Raw genomic sequence first — 16151 nt, forward strand, 5'->3', positions numbered from 1 at the left:
TACAGTAAGGATGATAAAAAAAGCAAACCACAGGGTGGAAGAAGAATTTCCAATAAACGTATCTGACAAAGAATCTCATTGAAAATGTGACTCCACCCCTCCAAGCTACTAAGATCATCCTTTAGGGTAAAAGGTATTTCATGAATAACCACCTCATAAGAGTACATCCAAATGGGTGATAGGCAAATGAAAAGATGCTTATTATTTGTAAGAGAAAATGCAAATTAAGACCACAAGAAGATACCACTAACACACTTACTGGAGTGGCAAAAATTGCAAAGTCTTAACAGTACTGGTAATTGTGTAATTTGGTAGCAAATTACATTGTAAAGACATTTGACTCTCTACTGATGTTTACCGTGTGCATAGCCTATGAGCAAGCATTCTACTCCTGCATACAGTTGGCCCTCCGTAATCTGTGAGTTCCGCATTCATGGATTCAACCAAGCTCAGATCGTGTACCACGTTTGCAATCCACACTGGCTGAATCAGCAGGTGGTGACTCCATGAGTGCGGAGGGCGGACTGAGACAAGCGTCCTGAGAGTTTTGAGTCCAAGGCAGATCCTGGAGACAGTCCCCTACAGATACTGCGAGACACCAGTGTGCCTGCTAGAAGCGCATCCCTGCGTCCCCTAAGGACATGTACAAGACTGTCTGTAGTGCCGTTTCACACCAGGCGAAACCAGAAGGGTCCTGCTGTCCCTCTCCTGTATGTGTTAACCTTGTGTCTACACAATGGAGCACACACAGCAACCTCAAATGACTGAGCTATAAGCAACATGGATGGATCGCACAAGTATAATTTGAGTGAAGGGAGCTAACAGCACAAACAGCAAAGAAAAAAAAATGGAGAACCACAAATTACTAGGCAGATATACAGGAAAATGTAGGATATTTGAGAGATGGATTAGTATAAAAAGGTGACACAGAATGGAGCTCAGCACATACATACAACATGGATACATTCAAACACTGCAGTGTGAGAAAAGTGAAATGCAGAAAAGTGCACTCAGTGACACCATTTATACACATTTTACAAAATGCAAACAAACAATATTGCATGTTGCATGGAACAGAGAAGTGGAAGTATAAAACAACTGAAAGGGACATCTGAAAGTCAAGACAAAGACTGAGTCAGTGGGGAGGCAGTGACCAAGACAGGGAAAGGCAGTGTTAACTCTGTTGTGTGTTTCCTTTCTTTTTTAAACACTGGAAGTGTTGGTCTGGCCGGTACAAATGTAAAAGCAGGCCTGCCTACAGAGAACTTATACCGATCCTTCTCCAACTCCTCCTAAAGACTGAAGAGGAAGGAACACTCCCAAAGACCTTCTGTGAAGCCACTATCACCCTGATACCAAAACCAAAGACTCCACCAAAAGAGAAAACTACAGGATAGTCATTTTGTTGACTACAGACCCAACAAATCTCAACCAAGTATTAGCAAACTGAATCCAACAATACACAGAAAAGGCCATAAACCACGGCAGCCAATGTAGCCGACTGTACTCTTTTCCCCGTGGGGCCCAGTGTGCGATGGCTGCACACGGCAGCCTCAGAAGGGCATGCAGCCTGATGGCCTGCTCCGGTTGCCCTAAGGGGCCTTGGAGACCGCCCTTTCTGGTGGACATGCATGACTGGCATGCTGTCCCCAGGCTGGACTCCAGACAGGTGTGCACACTGCCTCTGGAAAGCCCCAGGGCACACTGGCCAGGGTCCACATTGCCCAGTTCATCATGTCCATCTGCACCAAGCTACAGAACAAGGTACCTGTGATTGAGGCCCTCCACAGGGGGCCAAGTTCAAGTTCCAGAAGAGCCACATCTCCAAGAACTGGAGATTTACTAAGTTTAATGTGGATGAATTTGAAAACATGGTGCAGAAAAGCGGCTCATCCCAGATGGCGGTGAGGTCACATCCATCCCTCATCATGCCCTCAGAACAAATGGTGGGCCCTGCACTCACTCATGAGAGCCTTGGGCCTGTCCCCTCCTTACTCATGCCCACCTGTATAAACCCTACTTTCCTGCCAAAAAAAGTCATACACTATGACCAACTTGGATTCATCCCAGGGTCACAAGGATGGTTCAACATATGTAAACCAATGTGATAAACTACATCAACCAGAGCCCATGATTCTCTCCATAGATGCAGAAAAAGCACTTGATAAAATTCATCCATTCACAATAAAACCCTTACAACAGTGGGTACAGAGGGAACATATCTCGACACAAGAAAAGCTATTTATGACAAAAACCATATGCAATAGACTCAACCTTGAGAAGCTGAAAGCTTTCTGGCTAAAATCTGGACCAAGATGTGGATGCCCACTCTCACCACTGCTCGTCAACACACTACTGGAAGTCCTACCCACAGTAATCGGAGGAAAAAAGAAGTAAAAGTTATTCAAATCGGTAGGAAAAGAGTAAAATCGTCATAATATGCAGACAACATCATAATAGATAGAAAATGCTGAAGATGCCATACAAAAAGATACTAGAACTGATGAAGGAATTCAGCAAGGTAGTAGAATATAAGAATAACATACAGAAATTAGTTGCATTTCTTTATACTAAAAACGAAATATCATAAAGGGAAGGTAAACAAACAATCCTTTTTAAAATCTCATCAAAACAAAAACACAAACTTAGGAGTAAATCTCACCAAGGAGGTGAAAGATGAATATGCTGAGAAGCACAAAACATTAATGAAGGATATTAAAGGGTTCCCAAAATGGAAAGAGCCCATGCTCTTGGATTGTAACAATCAATATTTTTAAAATGACAGTACTACCCACATCAATCTATAGATTTAATACTATCCCCGTCAAATTACCCATGACTTTTTTCACAGAACTAGAACAAATGCTCCTTATGTTTATATGGACCATAACAGCCCCGGAATTGCCCAAGTAATCCTGAGGAAGAACAACAAAGCGGGAGGGATAACCCTACCAGACTTCAGACGATACTCCAAACCTGCAGTAATCAGAGCAGTGCAATGCGACAGAAAAGCAGACAAATGAATCAATGGAAGAGAACAGAAAGCTCAGAAAAACCCACACACCTACAGTCAATCCATCTTCCACAAAGGAGGCAGAATTTAAAATGAGAAAAAGTCAGTTCAGGAAGTGGTGCTGGGAAAGCTGGACAGCTGCAGGTAAATTAGTGAAGTTGGAACACAACCTTTCACATTGCACAAAAGTCAACTCAAAATGGCTTAGAGACTTAGAAACCTATGATAGGACACCATCAAACTCCTAGAAGAGATCACAGGCAAAACATTATCTCATATAAATCATACCAGTGTTTTCTTAGGTCAGTCTCCCAAGGCAATAGAAATAAAAACAAACAAATGGGACCTAATCAAATTTGCAAGCTTTTTCACAGCAAAAGAAAAATACAAACAAAATGAGAAGACAATCTATGGAACAGGAGAAAATATTTGAAAATGATGCGACCCACAAGGGCTTAATCTCCACAACACACAAACAGCTCACACAACAACACAAAAATACACAACTCAGTAGAAAAACAGGCTGAAGACTTAAATAGACATTTCTCCAAAGAAGATATATAGGCGGCCAACAGGCACACAAAAAGATGCCCAACATCACTAGTTATTTAGAGAAATGCAAATCAAACCGACTATGAGGCAACACCTCACAGCAGTCAGTAAGGCCATTGTTTAATATTCCACAAAAAAACACTGGAGAGGGTGTAGAGTAAAGGGAAACCTCTTACAATGTTGGTGGGAATGTAAACTGGTGCTGCTATTATGGACAACAGTATTGAAGTTTCTCAAAAAACTCTAATAGTTGCCATTTGATCCAGCAATCCTACTCCTGGGCATATACCCAGGCGAAACTATAAATTGAAAAGATACATGTGGCCCTATGTTCACAGCAGCACTATTTACAACAGCCCAGCCTTGGAAATGGGAACGCCAGACCACCTGACCTGCCTCCTGAGAGACCTGCACGCAGGACAAGAGGCAACAGTCAGAACCCAACATGGAACAACGGACCAGTTACAAATTGGGAAAGGAGTACATCAAGGCTGTATATTGTCACCTTGCTTATTTAACTTATATGCAGAGTACATCATGGGAAATACTGAGCTGGATGAAGCACAAGCTGGAATCAAGATTTCCAGGACAAATATCAATAACCTCAGATATGCAGAAAACATCACCCTAATGGCAGAAAGCAAAGAGGAACTAAAGAGCATCTCGATGAAGGTGAAAGAAGAGCATGAAAAAGCTAGCTTAAAACTCAGCATTCAAAAAACTAAGATCATGGCATCTGGTCCCATCACTTCATGGCAAATAAAAGGAGAAAAAGTGAAAATAGTGACAGGCTTTATTTTCTTGGGCTCCAAAATCACTATGGACAGTGAGTGCAGCCATGAAATTAAAAGACACTTGATCCTTGGAAGAAAAGTTATGACAAACCTAGACAGTATGTTAAAAAGCAGAGACATCACTTTGCTGACAAAGGTCTATACAGTCAAAAGTGAAAGTGAAAGTGAAGTCGTGTCCAACTGTTTGCGATCCTGTGGACTTGCAGCCCACCAGGCTCCTCCGTCCATGGGATTCTCCGGGCAAGAATACTGGAGTGGGCTGCCATTTCCTTCTCCAGGGGATCTTCCTGACCCAGGGATCAAACCCAGGTCTCCTGCATTGCAGGCAGACGCTTTAACCTCTGAGCCTTTTCCAGTAGTCATGTATGGATGTTAGAGTTGGACCATAAAAAAGGCTGAGTGACACAAAGTTGATGCTTTCAAACTCTGGTGTTGGAGAAGACTCTTGAGAGTCCCTTGGACAGCAAGGAGATCAAACCAGTCAGTCCTAAAGGAAATCAACCCTAAATATTCATTGGAAGGACTGATGCTGAAGTGCCAATACTTTGGCGCTGGCTCATTGGAAAAGACCTGGATGCTGGGAAAGACTGATGGCAGGAGGAGGAGGAGTTGAAAGAGGATGAGATGGTTGGATGGAATCACTGACTCAATAGACAAGAGATTGAACCAACTCTGGGTTATAGTGAAGGACAGGGAAGCCTGGCATGTTGCTGTCCATGGGGTTGCAAAGAGTCAGACATGACTCTTGGAAAAACCTAAATGTCCATCAACAGAAGATGGATAAATTAGACGTGGTACATGTATACAAGGGCTTCCCTGGTGGCTCAGACAGTAAACCATCTGCCTGCAATGTGGGAAACCTGGGTTCAATTCCTGGGTCGGGAAGATCCCCTGGAGAAGGAAATGGCAATCCACTCCAGTACTTTTGCCTGGAAAATTCCATGGATGGAGGAGCCTGGTAGGCTACAGTCCATGGGATCGCAAAGAGTTGGACATGACTGAGCAACTTCACTGGTTCATGTATACAGTGGAATATTACTTAGCCATTAAAAATGATAAATAATGCCATTTATAGCAACATGGATGCAACCATAAATTATTATACTAAGTGAAATAAGTTGAAGAGAAAGACAGATACCATATGACATCACTTACATGTGGAATCAAAAACAATACAAATGAACACAGCTATGAAACAGAAAGACTTGTGGTTGCCAAGCAGGGAGGAGGGTGAGGAGGGATGATGTTGACGTTAGGGGTTAGTAGATGCACATTATTACATATGGGATGGCTAGACAACCAGATCCCTACAGTACAGGGAACTATGTTCAATATCGTGGGATAAAACCGTGCTGAAAAGAATATATATGTGTGTGTATATTTGAGCCACTTTACTGTACAGCAGAAATTGATACATTATAAATCAACTACACTTGCATAAGAATAAACTACAATAAAAAATAAACCTTGAAAAGCATAAACACAGGTGTGAGGGAAACAGATTACCACCAGAACCCCACTGTCAAGGTCTACACATGATGCTAAAATTAGTTCAAGTTTGAGGAGGGCAGGCTATTTGCAGTCTCAAAATACCTTCTTCTAGGAAATAAAATTGTAAAAAGAAAATCAGGAGCTTTCAGTGGATGGACCTAGCAGATATCATCACACCAAAAATGATCAGTGGCACCGCCGTGGCATCACACACCTGAGAAGGTACCTCGTTTCTGTGCAAGTGTTAGTCGCTCAGTCACGTCCGACTCTTTGTGACCCCATGGACTGTTGCCTGCCAGGCTCCTCTGTCCATGGGATTCTCCAGGCAAGAATACAGGAGTGGATAGCCACTCCCTTCTCCAGGGGATCGAACCCAGGTCTCCTGCATTGCAGGTGTATTCTTTACTGTATGAGCCACCAACTTCAAACAAATCATCAGACAAACCCTTGAAATGCAAGATGTTCTACGAAGCAAATGACCAGCAGTCTTCAAAAGTGTTCAGGCCATACATGGCGGGGCGGCGGGGTGGGGAGCGGTGGCAGTGGCACTGAAGCAAAGCCACGGATTGGAGGAAACTGGAAGCCGTAGCAACTGCGTGTTGTGTGGGATCCTGGACTGGGGCTTGGACGAGAAAGAGGACACGGGTGGACAAGCCAGTGAAAACCAAATAAAATCTGCACGTTACTCACATGGCTTCAATGCCCCATCTTAGCTTTGACAGCTGGACTGTGGTTGGGCAGGATGGTAACCCTGGGGACTCTGGGTGGTCCAGGGTATGGAACTTGCCGAACTCTTACTGCAACTTTTCTGTAAGCTTAAAATGTCAACATAAAAAATTAAAAGGGAAAGGCATTGGTGCTAGAGAACAAAGAGAAAAAAACCAAAGATGGCAAATTCCACGAAGATTTTGTCACAGGCCAGAGCAAACATCTCACCACAGGTGTTTTCTAAGAACACAAGGATTGTTTTGTATTTCAATCTAAAATGAGGGGTCAAAGAAGATTCACAAGTTCAAAGTTGGTAATAATAATAAAATCACAATGTAAACATGAATTGATATAACCTAAATGGATTTACCTCCAAGGAATAAGATAAGAGGGGGAAAATAGTGGGGAAAATAGTCAGATCTTTCTCTTTGAAGATAATTGCTAACATCGAAAAAACCAAGAACTTATAGTATAAATGCAGGTTTTTCTTTTGTGTTAGAACTGTGGAGTTAATAATCAAAAGGAACAACTGCTGACCTTGGGGAGCAGGGGTCAAGGGGCAGGGGGTGGTGCCCAGGAGACAGCTGGGTTATTTTTGGTAATAATCCTAGTAGCTCTTCAGTTCAGTTCAGTTCAGTCACTCAGTCGTGTCCAACTCTTTGCAACCCCATGAATTGCGGCACACCAGGCCTCCCTGTCCATCACCAACTCCCGGAGTTCACTCAGACTCACATCCATCTAGTCGGTGATGCCATCCAGCCATCTCATCCTCTGTCGTCCCCTTCTTCTCCTGCCCCCAATCCCTCCCAGCATCAGAGTCTTTTCCAATGAGTCAACTCTTTGCATGAGGTGGCCAAAGTACTGGAGTTTCAGCTTTAGCATCATTCCTTCCAAAGAAATCCCAGGGCTGATCTCCTTCAGAATGGACTGGTTGGATCTCCTTGCAGTCCAAGGGACTCTCAACAGTCTTCTCCAACACCACAGTTCAAAAGCATCAATTCTTTGGCGCTCAGCCTTCTTCACAGTCCAACTCTCACATCCATACATGACCACTGGAAAAACCATAGCCTTGACTAGACGAACCTTTGTTGGCAAAGTAACGTCTCTGCTTTTGAATATGCTATCTAGGTTGGTCATAACTTTTCTTCCAAGGAGTATTTAGTAGCTCTTTAAACTCTGTATATATATAATTAATAAAAACTGAAAATGCAGAACGTGAGTACATGATACAGTGATGAGGAACATATGACTTATTCGAGGACACTGGCTGTGAAGGTGACGAGAGGGGTGGGTCAGGAGCTGGGGTGGGTGAAGGGAGAGCTTCTGAAGATGTGCTTGTGCTGCTGATGGAGACGACGTAGTGGAGAAGGGAAGCAGAGAAAGTGTGAGTGCAGGAGGGAAGCCGTGGGCGCTGGTAAGGGGCCGAGATGGGAAGATTTCCCATGTAATTTCTTCTACACAAAAGACAAAGTAAGGCCATCGGCTGACCCTGGGGAGGGTTAGGGCTTCCCAGGTGGCGCTAGTGGTGAAGAACCTGCCTGCCAGTGCAGGAGACCTAAGAGACGCGGGTTTGATCCCTGAGAGGGGACGATCCCCTGGAGGAGGACATGGCAACCCACTCCAGTGTTGCTGCCTGGAGACTCCCATGGGCAGAGGAGCCTGGCGGGCCACAGTCCATGGGGTCACACAGAGTCAGACACGCCTGAGCAACTTAGCGTGCACACTCAGGGAGGGTGGAGGTGTGACACAATCATCTTAAGAGAAGGAGAAAAGAATTTCTTAGTGAAATACAGTAGGATTGTATGGTTTGACGTGTTTCTATAACATATGTGTTATTGTGTTTTTAGGACTTTCTCACTGGTATTCTTTGATTTTTTTGGGGGGTCAGGTTTTGTGCTGGTTTCATAAAAATTACTCAGAAGCCTTCTTTCCCAGGGCGATGGCACATTCTGACTAGAACTGGAGGTAACTGCTACCTACCTACAACACACAACAAAGACATCGTTTGTGAAGCTTCTGGGGCCTGAGAATTTTCTCATTTTCTTTTAGGATAAAACAATTTACTATCTCTTATGGGCTACTTTTCTATAATAGCTATTATGTATGTGCATATCTAAAATATATATTGAAGACATAAGAGCCTTAAAATAATTACACGCAGGTACTTACTCTTTCCATCATCACTCAGTCTTCTACTTCATACACTCCTGCCACATCTCCTTATCTTTAGTTTATACCTGTTAGGTTTTATTTGTCAAGTTAACCTTCCACACTTTCCTGGTTTAGTTTAGATAATGGATTATCTACTTCCCTGATTCTGTGTTTGTGCTTTTCCCACAAAACAACCTACTCTTGCATTTATTTGATATTTGGGTTGACCAATTCGGCCATTTTCTGTGGTTATCGTTTATCTCCAGTGACTCAGTCTTTCCTTAGCCTCCTGTTCTTTTTATAATTGCTTGCGTTTGGTTAGGTGATTTTTGTTATTTCATTTTTGTGTGCTAATGCACATGGAACTGTACACAGCTAGGTTGTCTGGGGCTAGTGGGCATCACTCTTCTGAAATACCCTTCAAGAAAAGACACCTGGCAGATACCTAGGATCCAGGCCAGCGGTCAGTTGCTTCTTGACAGGATGGGAGAAAGTGGACACAGCTGTGCGGCTGGGACACAGGATTAGTAGCATCCAGAGGACTTAGTGCCCCGGTCCATCACGGTAACACTGCTGGCCTGGCCCTTGGGAGTCCCCCATTGAGAGCTTCCAGACAACCAGATGCCGCTGTACACACAGAGGTGGAAAGGCACTTCCATTCCAGATGAGCTGCACACAGAAATTTTAACCCTCAAGGACTATAAGGCTAATCTATCTAGCGAGCAGAAAAGCAAGAGAACTGACTCCAGTGCATAGGAAATAACACTGAAATTGCAAAAAAGTTTAAAAAAAGAGAATCCAATTGGATACACACATTTTAAAAAGATCAACCTTCCTTAAACCCAATCAAGATGCAGGAATGAAAGGACCAGGAGAGAAATCTCTGGAACTCTGAGTTGAAAAGTCTTGAAACAATTTTTTTAGACCTTAGTAAGTGGGAAGTTCCAGAATGGGTACAGTTAAGGAAAGGATTAATGTATGTGAAGATTGTGTTTGGAGAATTTGTCTTAATATAGCAAGATAAAATAAATATTAAAATGGTAAAAAAAAGTAAAATGAGAAGTTCTAATGTAAGAGAGATAAAAAAGGAGAAATAAGGGAGATAATGTGCCAATGTAAGGAGAGATAAGAAAGCCTTAAGTGAACAATGCAAAGAAATAGAGGAAAACAATAGAATGGGAAAGAACTCTTCAAGAAAATTAGAGATACCAAGGGAATGTTCCATGCAAAGATGGGCATAATAAAGGACAGAAACAGTATGGACCTACAGAAGCAGAAGATACTAAGAGGAGGTGGCAAGAGTACACAGAAAAATTGCACAGAAAAGGTCTTAATGACCCAGATAACCACAACAATGTGATCACTCACCTAGAGCCAGACATCCTGGAAGGCAAAGTAAGTGGGCCTTAGGAAGCATCAGTACGAACAAAGCTAGTGGAGGTGATGGAATTCCAGTTGAGCTATTTCAAATCCTAAAAGATGAGGTTATTAAAGTGATGCACTCAGTATGCCAGCAAAGTTGGAAAAAGCAGTGGCCACAGGACTGAAAAAGGTCAGTTTTCATTCCAATCCCAAAGAAAGGCAATGCCAAAGAATGTTCAAACTACTGCACAGTTGTGTGTATTTCACATGGTACCAAGGTAATGCTCAAAATCCTTCAAGCTGGGCTTCAACAGTACGTGAACTGAGAACTTCCAGATATACAAGCTGGATTTAGAACAGGCAGAGAAACCAGAGATCAAATTGCAACATCCACTGGTTCATAGAAAAAGCAAGGGAATTCCAGAAAAACATCTACTTCTGCTTAATTGACTATGCTAAAGTCTTTGACTGTGTGGATCACAACAACTGGAAAATTCTTAAAGAGATGGGAATACCAGACCACCTGACCTGCCTCATGAGAAGCAGGTCAAAAAGATACAGTTAGAACCAGGCATGAAACAACAGACTAGTTCAAAATTGGGAAAGGAATATGTCAAGTTTGTATATTGTCACCCTTCTGATTTACTTATATGCAGAGTACATCATGCAAAATGCCAGGCTGGAAGAAGCACAAGCTGGAATCAAGATTGGTGGGAGAAATATCAGCAACCTCAGTTATGCAGATGACACCACCCTAATGGCAGAAAGCAAAGAGGAATTAAACAGCCTCTTGATGAAGGTGAAAGAGGAGAGTGAAAAAGCTGGCTTGAAACTCAGCATTCAAAAAACTAAGATCATGGCATCTGGTTCCATCACTTCACGGCAAACAGATGGGGAAAAAATGGAAACAGTGATAGACTTTATTTTCTTGGGCTCCAAAATCACTGCAGATGGTAACTGCAGCCATGAAATTAAAACACGCTTGCTCCTTGGAAGAAAAGCTACAACAAACATAGAGTATTAAAAATCAGACATCACTTTGCTGACAAAGGTCCATATAGTCAAAGCTAGAGTTTTTCCAGGAGTCATGTATAGATGTGAAAGTCGGACCATAAAGAAGGCTGAACACCAAAGGATTGATGCTTTTGAACTGTGGTGTTGCAGAAGACTCTTGAGAGTCCCTTGGACTGCAAGGAGATCAAACCTGTCAATCCTAAAGGAAATCAACACTCAGTATTCATTGGAAGGACTGATGCTGAAGTTAGAGCTCCAATACTTTGGTCACCTGATATAAAGAGCCAACTCACTGAAAAAGACCCTGATGCTGGGAAAGACTGAGGGCAGGAGGAGAAGGGGTGACAGAGGATGAGATGGCTGGATGGCATCATCAACTCAATGGACATGAGTTTGAGCAAACTCAGAGAGATAGTGAAGGATAGGGAAGTCTGGTGTGCTGCCGTCCATGGGGTTGCAAAGAGTCATACACGACTGACTGAACAACAAGAAATCATGGCTGAGAATTTTCTAGCACTGCAGAGACAAGCATCCTCCAACTATAAACACAGCAGTATCGAGACCCACATACATGCGTATTCTACTGAAGTGGAAGAATATCAGGATAAAGAGAAAATTGTAAAAGAAGAGAAGACAGATTATCTACAGGCGACTGACACTACACAGAAGTGCTTCTATGTACGGCAAGAGCAGCCTCAAGAGTAAGGGATACCTTCAAAATGCCTTGCACACACAGCTGTAGGTCTAGGTATTTTATATCCTAATAGCTGCTTTTTAAGACAGAGGGAAGAATGGAAGTATTTTCAGACATCCAAAGACAGATAATTTAGTACTAATAAACTTTGCTTAAAGAATGATCATAGTAAGCAAGAAAGAATGCAATACAAAAGCAATGGTAAGAAAAATTAGTTATATATATATATATATATATATATATATATATACAAAACAGAAATAATCATGGACTTGGAATAGAAAATAAAACTAAAATTTTTGGTAACAATTCAGACTCAAAAGAAAGCCAGGAAATAGTTATCACAAAATTCTAAAAGGGAAGAGGGAGTCTTGATCGGGAGGGGTACGAAGCATGAACAATGCTTTATTTCTAGACTTGCTGATGATTCCATGGCTGCTTGCTTTATAGTTATTCACTAAACTATATATATGTTTATGTACTTATCTGAATGTTTCTTCTATATAGACATGCAGTACTACAGACTGAACTATATAACAGCTATAAATGATTTGGGATTCAGAACAGGAGGACAGGCCTCCAATTATATCGAAGCATTAGTGGAAACAGTGAATTTTTTACCCCAACCAGATCACAAACAGTCATTATATATATGAAAGCCACAGAAGTTGTTTTCTTTTAGGTGGAGAGAAGATGAAAAGAGGTGATTCGTAGTACAGTGTTAAGACTTTTACGTACTTTTGTTTTGTTTGCTTTAGTCTTAACAGAAAAGGAAGCTGGTCTCCTTGCGGAAAAACAAACATTTAAGGCAGGTGACCACTGACTCTTCTCCGTGGCTCACTCAATGCACGGAATCAGTTACCAAGGGCTGTCCATTTACCTCTGCTCCTTGCGCAAAGACAGTCATTGTTTTACTTCTCTGCACCTTGGCCAGTGGTCAGAATAACCTTTGCCAGGGCTTTCCCCACCTCCAAAGTCAGAGTTCATTCAACCCATTATCCCAGGGCATGTCCATGATTGTTTGTTAAGGTTGTTAAGCTGGGGAAAAAAATTTCAGACCAAAGTACAGTCTGAGCCCAGTTTTTGTAAAAATAAAGAACCAAAGAAGCACATTTGTGATTACCAATGGATGTTTTTGTAGCACTGGAGTCTCTCACTGGAATCACTGCATCAGTGGTAACAGCCACTAGACTGACCTCCCGAGGAGCCATCCTTTGCACAATAGAGATCTTCTACAAACATCAGAGGTAACACACACTCATCCTCCCGTGCTAAAATCCACAGTCCTCACCCTGTAAGGTTTTCAGCATAACGGGAGTGCTGTTTTGGCTCAGACAACGGCCCGGTTTAGGGCAGGGCTTGTTTCGGTCATGGCTGGATCCAGGCGCTCTCCCAGTGGCTCTGTTTCCCTCTTTCTCCACACGATGGCAGAAGGACCACTAGTGACTGAAGACACTCATCACTCTCTCCACTGATCCACCAGAAAAGAAACTTTCTCTTTACCAAGAGCACCAAACAACTCCCATGGACGCTGCTCACTAACCGGATCTGGGTCTTGTGCTTGGAGGTGGTGGTGCCAGGGGAGGAAGTCAACATTACCAGCTGGAGTCACATGCCCATCCCTGGGGGTGTAACCCATGTTTCCCTGGGTCTTCTGGCAGGAGCGGGGGGAAGTGGGTAACAGATTTACTTGAGATGATTCTTATACCATACATTTCACCCACTTGTACGATTCACTGTTTTTTAGCCCCTTCGGAGTTGAGTAACCATCACTATTACCAATTCTGGAACATTTCCATCACCCCAGAGAGCCACTCCTGCTCCTCATCTGTCTCCACTCACTCCACCCCAGGCCACCAGCAGTCTGCTTTCCGTCCAGGCTGCCCTCTCCCTCACCTGCTGCGTCTACTGCGAGCACAGGCCCTCTGTATTTGGATGAGAACCAGAAGGTGATGTAGACCCATGGAAAACCAGACTGGATTAAGAAACAGAATCACTGGGCAATGCAGCTGCTGTTTCAGTGTTTCACGATAAAGCTCCCCTTAACTGGCAGCCATAGTTTTCTAGACTGCTGCTGTCCATGGAGTAAATGATTTAGAGCTCATCTTTGCTTAAAACAGATCCTGGCTCTTCTGGGAAGATCCCCGCAGACGATCGGGTCTGCCCCGTGCTCCCTGCAGTCTCCCCTCCAGGTGGCAGATCCCTCCATGGCTGTCGTCCCGTCTGTTCTCCAGGAGAGCGAAGAGGAGCTGTATTCCTCCTGCCACCAGCTGCGGAGGTGGCAAGAAGAACTGAACAACCAGCTCTTTCTGTACGACACCCACCAGAACCTGCACAGCGCCAACCGCAATGCCCTGGTCAGAGAATTCAACGTCAATGAGAACCAGCTGCAGCTGTACCAGGAGAAGTGCAACAGCAGGTGGGTCACAGCCTGCAGCCACTGTGAGGTCAGGCCTGGGCCAGGGCGGAGGGCAAGGCTCCCCCTTCAGAAAGCCTGAGCCCTGACCCCTCTTCTCTTGGCTCCATCAATTATTTACAGTAAGAGCTTAGGTGGTACTAGTGGTAAAGAGCCTGCCTGCCAATGCTGGAGACATGAGATGCAGGTTCGATCCCTGGGTTGGGAAGATCCCCTGGAGGAGGACCCAGCAACCCACTTCTTGCCTCAAGAATCCCAAGGACAGAGAAGCCTGATGGGCTACAGTCCACAGGGTCACAACGAGTCGGACACTACTGAAGCAACTGAGCACCCACACAGGCTTAGGAATCTGCACCTTCCCTGGACTGAACTGTCCTCACGAGAAGGATACGTCCATGTTAAGAGTGAAAATAAGCAATCACCATTACTCTTTAAGGAGCCCTTCTCACCTTCCCAAGCATGGACTAGACCAGGGGTCCTATTGACCAGAATCTCCCCACCTCCAACAAGGGGTGCTCTGAGTTGTGCTACCGACACATAGGACAGATGGCCAGGTATGCCAGAGTCCTGCTCCACCAAAACCATCTGCAAGAAAATGTCAGTAGTGACCTCCTTGGGAGACGGCGTGGAGATGCCTTCCCCACGTTATTCCCACTTCATCTTGGCGACAGCTGCACAGTAGCAGTGAGCCTAGGACAATGGACAGTGAGGAGGCAGGTTTGCAGAAGTTACCCATCTTGCCAGGGACCCACTTCTCTGACTCTGTCCTGTACCCTCCAGCCCTGAATATTCTGCAACTGTGAGCACAGGGAAATGTGAGATTCAGCTTGTGGCCCAAATCCTAGGCTAATGGATGACAGTGAAGTCTGTCTTATTTCAGGTTAAGAGAAGAGAGTCAGCAACAGCAAGTTTACTCATAGAAGCTGGGTCCATGTATAAGGGTGTCATGTGTGCGTGTGTTTGCATGGAGGAGTGTGTGCTCTGTTCAGATCCTGGGAACATGCTCACGTGTGAGGTCGTCACTCCTCCAGCCTGTCACTGAGATGACGTATGTGGAGACTCAAGTGGCATGAGTTGGGGTAACCTTTTCATCTTGGACACTTTCTTAACTTACAGTCTCTAAAGAGGATCCCAAAATGTGCTCACACAAGGCCTCTCACGTTCCAAACCTCCCTGAATAAATGCAGTGAAACTCGATCAGTGACCTTCTGTGCATGAGCTGTAGAATGAGCAGGATTCCTTCTCTGGCCTCTAAAGACCCAGGTAACTGATTTCTATAGAAGATGAGCTGGGTCTGTAAGGAACTAACTCATTAGATTCTGAAAAGGATCTGAACTAAAAGGTAAATGATCTCACACTGAAGGCCTTGGACTTCACCAGGCTGGGAGAGGAGCCCCGGTCCTGCCCCAGCTCAGAGTACTTGAACTCCCTCTGGCAGCTGGACCCGCCTGCAGCTGCACATGAGGGGCGGGGCGGGGCCGTCCATTTGGACAGGGACTCGCTGGGTGAGTGGGGTCAAGGGTGGCAATCTGGGGGCTCTCTGACTTACAAGCCTATCAGAAAGCAGAGCCCCGTGAAGGCTTGGCCAGCTTCTTACCCACCCTGGCCTGTCCACTCCCTGGTCTGCACAGCCATGGGGCTGCAGGTTCACTCACTGCTCACATGGGGTGAGACAGGGTGAGCTCCCTGGATGTCCCAGTTTCCTGGAGCAGTGAGCTAAGCTTTAGGGAACGACAGAAAATCTCAGGTGCAGCCACTCCCGAAGGGGCAGAGCCACCAAGAACAAGATGATACTCGTCTACATCCTGGGATGCTATTTACTGACTGATGATGTGATTTACAGTGTGATGCTTTAGTAAGGCTCTTTCAAAGCGAAAATATGAGGTTGGGGGTGGTCAGCAGAGGCACAACATAGTCAGAATGAATTGAGAATTGACGTAGGAGAGAGGAGGTTTA

The 16151-nt window shown here is 44.3% G+C and overlaps 1 non-coding gene across 1 annotated transcript; it reads left to right on the plus strand.

Moving 5' to 3' along the window:
* The first annotated feature begins 1482 nt into the window (after positions 1–1482).
* Positions 1483–1614, plus strand: LOC129632673 (small nucleolar RNA SNORA70). The gene has a single exon (XR_008704657.1). It is a non-coding gene; the product is annotated as a small nucleolar RNA SNORA70 (small nucleolar RNA).
* Positions 1615–16151: the final 14537 nt, after the last annotated feature.

This window comes from Bubalus kerabau, chromosome 17 (assembly GCF_029407905.1).
Source record: "Bubalus kerabau isolate K-KA32 ecotype Philippines breed swamp buffalo chromosome 17, PCC_UOA_SB_1v2, whole genome shotgun sequence".
Taxonomy (NCBI): Eukaryota; Metazoa; Chordata; class Mammalia; order Artiodactyla; family Bovidae; genus Bubalus; species Bubalus kerabau.